The sequence below is a fragment of the Rana temporaria genome, chromosome 2 (genome assembly GCF_905171775.1).
Source record: "Rana temporaria chromosome 2, aRanTem1.1, whole genome shotgun sequence".
Classification (NCBI taxonomy): domain Eukaryota; kingdom Metazoa; phylum Chordata; class Amphibia; order Anura; family Ranidae; genus Rana; species Rana temporaria.
This window is the reverse complement of record NC_053490.1, coordinates 142,697,236-142,708,468: the sequence shown is the minus strand read 5'-3', so window position 1 is coordinate 142,708,468 and position 11,233 is coordinate 142,697,236.

Genomic DNA, 11,233 nt, shown 5'->3' with positions numbered 1-11,233 from the left:
ACTGTCTATGGCTGGTCTTAGCTCTTAGGCAGCCCATACATTGATCACTTTTTTTCATTCAACTATTAGGTTGAATGAAAAAAAAAAAGAAATGATCCAATTCCCCCATCTACACATTATAGGTGGATGGTGGAATCCTCCCAGTGTGGACCAGTGCTGGAACAACCAGAGTTGCTGTCCTGTCCGGGCTATTCACAGTGCTGGTTTCTGTCTCTATGGCAGCGGCGGCAGCACATTGGAACCCAGTGCTGGTTACTTTATGGGGCTGATGTACAGGAGGGCCAGCACAATTTGTTGTTAGAGATGGGCTGGGCATGTTCAAAATTCCACATGACAGAGCCTGCCAGGAAGCCCACACTGCACAGCGCTAATCATAGGCAGTGAGACATTTCCCGGTCCGCAGCTGCACAGATGAGAAAATGTCTCACTGGCTGTGATTAGCACTGTGGAGATTTGTTTTTAGACTTATATCCAGATTCAGGTAGTGTTACGCCGGCGTATCAGTAGATACGCCGTCGTAACTCTGAATCTAAGCCGTCGTATCTTTAAGTGTATTCTCAAAAAGAGATACACTTAAATCTGCACCGTCGTATCTTAGCTTTCTACTTAGGCTGGCCGCTAGGGGCGTGAACGCTGATTTACGCCTAGAATGCGTAAATCAGCGAGATACGCCTATTCACGAATGTACGCTTGCCCGTCGCAGTAGAGATACACCGTTTACGTAAGACATACACCAGCGTAAAGATAAAGCTGCTCCCTAGGTGGCGCAGCCCATGCAAGGTATGAACGTCGGAACAAGCCTATCTTTTTACGTTGTTTGCGTAAGTCGTACGCGAATAGGGCTGTGCGCAAGTTACGTTCACGTCGTAGGCAGTGTTCGACGTATCTTAGGCATTCTATCCGACGCATGCGACACTGGGATATGTCCACGGACGGCGCATGCACTGTTCCTTAAAAACGTCAATCACGTCGGGTCACGAATCATTAACATAAAACACGTCCCCCTGTTCTTCATTTGAATTAGGCACGCTTAGGCCAGCCCATTTACGCTACGCCGCCGTAACTTAGGAGGCAAGTGCTTTGTGAATACAGCACTTGCCTCTCTGACTTACAGCGGCATATCGTAAATACGATACGCTACGTCCGCTGAAACATACGCCGCCCTACGTGAATCCAGCAATTAGTATGAATTTTGTTGTATTTGTTTATTCTCATAATCATTTTATATTCTATCGCTTCTATTCTTTCAGAAAATATATGGCTTGCTGGATCTTTTGCAAAGCTGTGAGTGAAAAATTATACAGAAATGAAAAATTACAAAAATGGTCTGGCCACTTGCAGTTAGAAGTAGAGGGGTCTATCTGGGAAAGGGCTAAGTTCAGTTTGTGATAAGTCTGTGCTTTTCTTTTATTGCTCACAAAAAGTCAATACGAAAGGTTGGTATATACATCTGAAATGTACATCAAACACTAGCGTGCACTACCCCTTATTATATAGGATTTTGTAATTATGGAATTAAGTACAAAAATGAGAATGAAAAAATCAAGGAAACAGAAAAATTAGCTGACACTTTTAAAGACCTACAACATATGGTCAAGGATTTTTTTGTCAGATTGAGGATGGCTCTTGAGTTGTTGACAGTAATTCACTCTCTGCAAGATAGTTATAGATTTTCCTATTTCTATATTATGTAAGGCAGACTGCAAAGGGCCAGTGGGAGCATAAACAGCTGTTTCTGTGCATAGAAACAGACCAAAATGAATGTATATGCAATATGTTTCAGGTTACCCAGGTTAGCATCGTGCAAGATTTACAGAAATATAGAAAGATATTTGTGACGGTATTACAATGATATCCCCGTCAACGTTCCCTTCTTCCCATAATGAAAATCACCCCAATATTCCACGAGGAGGAATATTCCTGGAGTCGCCCAGAAAGCCACACATGAGACAAGCTTACTGCTGGAACAACACAGACTTTAATGTTTTTTTTCTCAGCTTTTTATACAGTCCAAGACATTGAAGCAACAATGAAATCTCCACCCCCCCTAATCACACACTAAGGCTAATTACTAAAACATTCTAGACAGGTCGGCACCGACTGATAATCATCATGTCTAATCACTGCACATTCCTTAAACAGCATAACAACAAACCACCTTCACACCCTTGAGTTTCTTAGGCAGACGTTTCGTCTGCATCCAGTTTGACACCTAGTAACACCTCTGAGCATCACTAGGTTGTAGACAGCGTTGTCACACAATTAAAAGCCTTTCAAAAGATAGCCTTATTTAACATATGAACAGTCTTTACAGAGAGAGATGAATCACACATGAAAACACCTGTTACCTGTAACCCACAGCATTAAATTAGCAGGGAGAATTAAACTGGAGCATATATAGGCAATTGCATCACAATATTATATTCACAAAAAGTTGTTCATTAGGCCCTGTGCAGGCATAGGTGGCAAGTATTTGTATTTGTTAAGTCTAACTGCAAAGCTTTACGTTAAACAACCAATAGCCTAGGCCACTATATATAACATGTATACTAATAAACTAACTTAAAGTGATATTAAAGGTTCCCGTTTTTTAAAAAATAACAAACATGTCATACTTACCTCTACTGTGCAGTTCGTTTTGCACAGAGTGGCCCCAATCCACCTGTTCTGGGGTCCCACGGCGGCTCTCGCGGCTCCTCCATGCCGCGAGAGGGCCCGACACTGCACGTTTTTTTTTCACCTTAATGCATAGAATGCATTAAGGTGAAAAAACATGTAGGTTTACAACCCCTTTAAAGGATCAGTTCGCCAAAACACATACTGTATTTCAGGTTTTAGTAAATCATAAGAGTTAAATCACGTAAAAAATTTCTTATGCCGCGTACACACGATCATTTTTCGGGTTGTAAAAAACTACTTTTTTTTTCAACCCGATCATTAAAACGGCCTTGCCTACACACAATCGTGAAAAAAAATGCTCTAGCAAAGCGCGGTGACGTACAACACGTACAACGGCACTATAAAGGGGAAGTTCCATTCGGATGACGCCACCCTTTGGGCTGCTTTAGCAGATTTTGTGTTAGTAAAAGACGATTCGTGCTTTTCTGTCTGTTACAGCGTAATGAATATGCTTACTCCATTACGAACGGTAGTTTTACCAGAATGAGCGCTCCCGTCTCATAACTTGCTTCTGAGCATGCGTGGATTTTTCACTTTGTTAAAGCCCACACACGACCATTTTGTACAACCCGAAAAACAACATTGTTTAAAGTGTCGTGAAAAAATAGAGCATGTTCGAAAAAAAAAATTGGACGTTTTTCAGAACCCGAAAAATGCTCTGGAGCCCACACACAGTCGTTTTTAGTGACATTAAAAAAAAAAAATTTAGAACCCGAAAAATGTTTGTGTGTATGCGGCACTATATCTGTATAGCTTCTGTAGCCAGTATGATAAGTATTCAATGTTCTGTGTGTTTTTTATTTGTTCTATATTATGGTAAAGTGTCAGAAGGCATATAAGAAGCCAGGGGCTGACCCAACCCAGCATACTCTGTCTATAATTAAAATATAATTATTGGTATCAGTGGGGTACTGAGTGCCCTGCAACACAAAAAATAAAAGAATGCTAGGCTGCCACAACACCCCCAGCAAGCCAGTACATGGTGCTTCCTCAACAGTGGAAGTTCAGAGTGGGAGGAAGCCTTCTTCCCTGCTTCGGTCATATGACAGGGCCGAGAAGGACTTCCCTCCCTCTGAACTGCTGCTGCCCCTCCTGTATTGAGGGGCCTGCACTAAGGAGGGGATGACTGTATTGAGGAGTCTGTGTGTGGATTGGTCGGTACTGGGTGTGGTGGTCTGTACTGAGTGTTCTGTACTGGGGAGGGGGACTGTCTCTACTGAGGGGACTTGGCTGGGGCGGGTCAGTACTGTTGGGTGGGCTGGGAGGGGATATTTAGGGATGTCGGGTGTATCTATACTGGGGGGGGGGGGTATGGGCTTAAGGGAAATTGGTAAAAGGACTATGTATAGGGGAAGTAGACTCATATTTTATTTAGTCCCCCTTTTGAGCCCTTCCTATTGGTAGTGCAATCTGTACTGGGGGAAAATGGCTTGAGGGGGGGTGTCAAAAGGACTGCGCATATGAGAAGTATGTTTAATTTAGTCACCCTTTTGAGCCCTTCCTACTGGTAGTGCAATTTGGCTAACCCTAGTATTCGACTCGGCACGCTGAGCACACTGCTTTATTGCTTTGCAATGTTTTGGCGGGGTGAATTGCGAACTTTGGGCCGAAAACTTTGCAAGTTCACCCCCAGAAATAAAGAACATTTATAATGCAATGCATAGCTTTTTGCCCTAGCCAAAAGCCAAAAATTTGAGAGAACATATAACCTGGCCCTTTTTCTATAATAAGGTGGGTTAACAACAGCCATATTGTCAATGTTCATTTGGGCTGTTAAGAAAAGCTGTCAGTTCTGTGTTTGGCAAAGCTACTTTTTTATTCTTTTAATTGTGACTTTTCTACATGTTCCTTTTCAAACCCATTGATTAACAATCTCTTTAAACTACTGATGATCTTATTGCACCTGGGATTGGTCTTGGGTTGTTTTACCTAATCTTACCTATGTTCGGGTGCTGATCTGAACCCCAGTGAAATCAAAAGGGGCCAAATCCTAGAATCAGTGGCCCAGATTCACGTAGAATCGTATCGTAGATACGTTACACCACTGCAAGTTTACATCGCAAGTTCCTGATTCTCAAAGCACTTGCATGAAAACTTACGCTGGCAGCCTCCGGCGTAAGCCCGCGTAATTCAAAGGGGCGTGTGGCATTTAAATTAGGCGCGCTCCCGCGCCGGACCTACTGCGCATGCTCCGTTTTGAAATTCCCGCCGTGCTTTGCGCGAAGTGACGTCATTTTTTCGAATGGCGACGTGCGTAGTGTACTTTCGTATTCCCGGACGTCTTACACAAGAACAAAACATTTTCAAATTTCGACGCGGGAACGACGGCCATACTTTATACAGCACATACGTGGGCTGTGTAAAGTTAGGGCAGCAAAAACGACGACTAACTTTGCGACGGAAAACTAGACTAGCGAACGCGAAAAACCGTCGTGGATCGCCGTAACTACTAATTTGCATACCCGACTCTGGTTTACGACGCAAACTCCCCCCAGCGGTGGCCGAGGTATTGCATCCTAAGATCCGACAGTGTAATTCAATTACACCTGTCGGATCTTAGGGCTAACTATGCGTAACTGATTCTATGAATCAGTCGCATTGTTATGAAGACCCTAAAACAGAGATACGACGGCGTATCAGGAGATACGCCGTCGTATCTCTTTTGTGAATCTGGGCCAGTAATCTCTATTTTCTAGGCTAAAACCTAGTTAAGTGATGTGTTTAAAACATAATATCCTGCCAACGTCCCAAAGTCATGAATACAAAAAAGCAAATAGAAACCCCCAAAGAACTTTAAAGGCAGAGTCAACCATATATGCAGAAAGGCAAATGCCAATTTTTTTTACATTTATCATAAAAGGACCAGTAGGTCAATAAGATTCAAAATATCACAAAATATGACATAAAAGTACAACATTGCGCCATACAGTCATGCATATACTCTGCTAATATGAGATACACCAAAAGAACTGCCCAAATTAATGTAGCTTGTTCAGTCTGGGTAAAATTATTAGGCAGATTGGAAAAAAAGGGCCTGATCCACAAACAGCGGCGCAAATTAAGTTAGTCAAAACTTATGTCATTTAAGTTACGGCGCCCTAATTTGGTGTCGTAAGTGGCGTATCCACAGCGCATTTGCGCATAAAATTGTGCAAGCGTAACTTAAATCCCGAGGCGTAAGGCGGGGTTATTGCAAGTGGGAAAGAAGTGGGCGTGCTTCATTGTAATGAGCCGTGACCCCATGCAAATGAAGGACCGGCCGTACTGTGCATGCGCGCACGAATCTGCTGCTCACTGGGCATGTGCAGAACTTGGCTTGGCGCAATCAGTGAGATAGGTAAAAGGCCAAGCGTACTTAGTTTGAGGATCGCCCTGTGTATAAAAAGCCCCACACAAACACACTTCCCTTGCAAAAGTATATCCCTATGTTCCCCTTCCTAGAGCAAGTTGCTTCTGCTCTGATCGTTTGTTGGTGTTTGTTGGTGAGTTGTGTGTGATAGAAAAGTTTTGGAGGAGTATTAGATTGTAGTTGGTGTTTGTTTCTGCTAAATGTATTTTCTGTTTGTTTTTTTCTGATTGTATTTTGTGTTTGTTTTTTGCGTGTTTGTTTTTGAATTTGTAGTAGCTGTCTGCTTGTGTGTTTTGCTTTTTGTGTGTTTCTTCTGTGAGTTTTTTGTTTGTTTGTTGTGTGTGTATTTTTGTTTGTTTGTCCTGTGAGTTTATTCTTGTTGCTGAGTGGTGTCTGTGATGGAACCCAAGCGCAGGAAGCTCAATTTTTCTCTGGTAGAGAAGCAAATTCTTGCTCGGGCCATCGTCCTATATGGGCGATATTTACATGGCCCTGATAGCCGGAACACCTCCCCGGCCCAAAGGAAGGCGATAATCAAAAAAATAACGGATCAGATAAATGCTGCGGGGGGGGGGGGAGACGAGGACCACCGCTGGCATACAAAAGAAGATTAACGATCTTAAGAGCGTGGTCTGTAACAAGGTGGCCCAAATAAATGCCCATACCACGGGCACTGGAGGAGGCCCAGCCTGCCCCATCAGGCTGAGTGAGGAGGAATGGGCAGTGGCCCGGTGTTTCCAGCCAGAGCAGGTGGTGGGCCTGCGTGGATATCAATCTGATGTTCCTGTGAGGACAGGTAAGTTTTTGTTTTTTTTATCTGGTGATTAGCATGTGTGGGTGGGGGAAGGGAAGATGTGCCAAGTGTGTGGATCCTCAAACCTGTGATTGTTTTGTGTCCTCCACAGATGACCAGGAGATTGCAGGCCCATCAGGCCAGGCTGCTGCACCACCCCAAGCACAAGAGGCTGCTGATGAGTCCCAAGAAGGTCAGGATTCCCCAGGGGAGGGGAGTGGCCAAACCTCCCCTCATGAGGAGGTTGAGGGGGAGGAGGATGAGGGGGAGGAGGATGAGGGGGTGGAGGAAGAAGATATGCAGATTGGCAGGGAAGTCCTTTTGGCCTCGGATTTGTTGACCCTTGAGGCTACCCTTGAGGCTACCCCTGAGGCTACCCCTGAGGCTGGCAGCAGTCACGCCACCATCAGGGGTAGTCCCTCCCACTCCTCCCTCAACAGGCCTCAACCCACAAGGGTCACTCTCTCCCCTCCTCCAGGGCCACAAGCCTCAGTGGCAGGCAGGATGGCGACTCAGGAGACCAGGGGGTGGCCGAGCGTCTGCCGGCCAATCTGCAGAAGGACAATGCCCGGCAGACCCGCCATCTGGGTCAGATAAAAGAGACTCTGACCCAGATGGAGCACAACCTGGGTGCAATGAAGGAGTCAATCAGTGATGGGGCCACAAACTAATTGGCGGTCATCACATGCTTGTGGGACCTGAAGACCGCCACAGCAGGCGTGGCCCAGGAGGTGACTGCCCTGACCCAGGCTGTGCAGGACAATACCAGGGCTGGCCAGGCCAATACGGTTGCCCTCACTCTCTGTCTCACAAGGATTGCCGTGGCCTTGGAGGGAAGGCCAGCAGGAGGACAGTCACCAGGGGAGGCTCCTCCTTCCCGTGCTCACCCACCCCCCCATGAAGATACTGCCTCCCCTGCTCACCCACCCCCCCATGAAGATACTCCCTCCCCTGCTCACCCACCCCCCCATGAAGATACTCCCTCCCCTGCTCACACCCCCCTCCATGAAGATCCTCTGGTTGGCAGTGGCCATGCCCGTGGGCGGCCCAGGCGTAGCAAACGCAGCCGCTATTAATTTTTCAGGGGTACTTTTGTTTTTTATTTTTATGATTTTGTTTGGTATACTGTACTTATGATTTGTTTTATGTGTGTACATGATGTGTGAATGTGGGGGGGGTGGGGTGGCATTCCTGATTAAATAAGGGTGTCACCCTCAGTTTTGGTGGAGACGGGATCCCCAGGACCAGGGAGAAGTGATCCCAGGTCCCTGAATGGTGTGCCGTGGCGGGGCGTTACTGCTCCCAAGTACCATTGGGGGGGGTACTTGGATCTAATCCAATTCGATGTGCATGTGATGTGTCTGTGCTAGGGACCACAGTGGTGTGCATTCATGCATTCTCATTGTGACATAATTAATGTGCGTTTACTGTACAAAGATACATTCTCATTGTGACATGTTTAATGTGCGTTTTCTGTGCAAAGATGCCTTCTGCGAGGCGTCTCCTGGCTGCTGTGCCCTCAGCAAACCGGGTAGAGTTGGTTGGGGGGGGGATTGTCTGGTTCAGGGGTCAGGTCATCACATATGTCAATCTCCAGGCCCCTTCTCACTGCGAAGTTGTGCAGAATGCAACATGCACCGATGATCTGGCACACAAAGTCTGGGGAATACAACAGGGTACCCCCAGACTTATCCAGGCATCGGAAACGTGACTTCAGGAGGCCAAATGTGCGTTCCACCACTCCACGGGTACTTATGTGTGCAGCATTGTATCTTTCCTCTCCTGGGGTTTGGGGGTTCCGGTATGGAGTCATAAGATGGGGTCCCAGTGCATATGCAGAGTCACCTGGAAGGGAAAAGACAGGAGGATGTTAGTCATGCATGTGCCCCTCGTGATGTCTGCATCATGGGGGGGGACAGTCATACCTGACACCCATGTCACTCACTAACCAGCCAGCTGTTCCCATACACGTTCTATTCCAATTCTCTGGAGATGTTGCTGTGACGGAATATATAGCTGTCATGGCTGGATCCTGGGAATTTGGCACAGACGTGCCATATGAGGCATTTGGCATCCACTATCACCTGAACATTGATTGAATGCCAATGCTTCCTATTTCGGTACATGTGCTCTGTCTCATGGGGGGGTTGTAGTGCCACATGGGTGCAATCAATGGCCCAGATGGTGCGTGGGAATCCAGCAATTTGGAAAAAATCAGTCATTGTGTCCATTCGCTGGACCTCCTGGGAGGGTTTGATGAATTGATTGGCCATGCATCTCAGGATTGCAGGGACAACCTGGTGCACACATCTGCTCATGGAGGATTGTGCCATCCCAGCCACACCTCCACTTGTGCGCTGAAAAGAGCCAGTGGCAAGGAAATGGAGTGTTGCCATTACCTTGATCAGTGGCTGCACTGCATGTGAGCGTTGTGTTGGGCTGGTGAGATCATCCTGCAGGATTGTGGTTAATTCCAGGATGGCTTCACGGTTGAATCTGAAGGTGCCATACACCTCAGAAGCAGTCATGCCAAACACATCTAGGCGTCTGCGGTAAACCCTTTCCTGTGCCCTCCTCCTCCTCCTCCGTTCCCTCCTCGTTCTTAGCGTATCTAAAGTCACTAGTTCAGTTATGATCATGGATGGCCCTGGCATGTTGGCAGACAGATTGTAGTCCGGCAAGTGTGTGTGCTCAGCTCTTCCTTAATGGTGTTGCTGTAGCAGACCTTTACACGGCAGGTGTAAAATTAGGGCTGCTTTTATAAAGTGTAAAATTGCTCCGGGAAACTAACAGAAGCGCACAGGGCGTAATCTACGGCGCACACACTTAATTTTGTGGATCGCCCTATCTCCCTCATTTGCATCTTTGCCTATCAAAACAGCGGCGTGTCTAGCATAATTTGCGCGCGAAGAAGCGCCGGTGTAATTATTTTAGGTAGGACGGAAAAACCTGGATTTCAGGCGTAACTCATTTTGAGGATCAGGAGCAAAGATACGCGCGGTGTAAATTTCAATTACGCCGCGTATCTCGAGTTAAGTCGGCGCATCTGCTTTGTGGATCAGGCCCTAAATTCTTCTTCAGGAGAAAGAGGGAGTAAATCATATAAATCTATAAGGTACTGTAAGTATAACAATGAGTAAAATGCAAATATCAAATAGATAATATTGACAGCAATGAGATGCACTCAAATTATGCAAAAGGAAATCCATAAAATCAATAACATGTCACATGAGGTGGATTTCTGCTGTCCCCGAGAGGTATTGCGGGGAGGAAAACCCTGCTGTCCGCCGCACACCCACAGAGGCTGTCCATGCACACCAGGTGTTCACGGAGGTGGTAAAGGTTGAAAAAAATACTAAATAAAAGATACAAGACCCACAGAGGCAGACCCCATGGGGAAAGTATTATTATTATTATTATTATTATACAGGATTTATATAGCGCCAACAGTTTGCGCAGCGCTTTACATCAGGGAAGACAGTACAGTCACAATGCAAATCAATACAGGAGGGATCAGAGGGCCATGCTCGTTAGAGCTTACAATCTAGAAGGGAGGATCAAGTGGAACAAAGGGTAGTTAGCTGTGGGGGATGATCAGATGGACTCAAATGAAAATACATTTGTTAGGTGTGGGAAGTAGGTATGTCCCCCAAATAAAAATAGATGGATAAGACGTGGGGAGTAATAGCGCAATAGAGGCAAGGGGGCAACCCCAAGAAGCTGTAAAATAGACAGGTTATCTATAAATATATAAACCTTGGATTGTGAGCAAAATTTATTCCAGAAACATGCTTGTAATCCAAAGCACTTGTATATCACAGCAAATTTTTCCATAAGAAATAATGGAAACTCAAATGATTCGTTCCACAACCATTTATTCATAAGTCCTTCAGTTTATAGAGAAGCTTCCATATACAAAATATTATAGTAATAGGGTTGTGTAACCATAAAATGTCCATCAACAAATGGAAGCCTCCATAAGGGGATTAGAAGCAAAATCCAGCAGGAGCTACAGAGTATGAAAGAGAAGAGAGGCGCCCCTAAGTGTAGCAATATGGACACATTTAATTAAGGTACAACATTTAGCAACTCACATGGTTAATGATTAAAAGAGGCACATCTAGGTATGCAGGCATCCAAGTTAAAGCTGTCCACATAGACCGTCCTCCTCACCACTGGCTCTCACAGCTATCAGTCTGCAATCGTGACCGGACAGATTACCCTGCAGTAGAGCTATCTGAAAGCGAGGTTTGAACCGCTTGTGGAAGGGACAACTTCAATGGCGGTGAGGAGGACATTTACAAAAAAATCGATTACAATTGCCATTAAATTACAGTTCCCAGATGCTTTGTTCTGTATGCAAACAAATTGCCAAGGAATCTCTTCAGATATTCCAGACCTATATCCCAGAA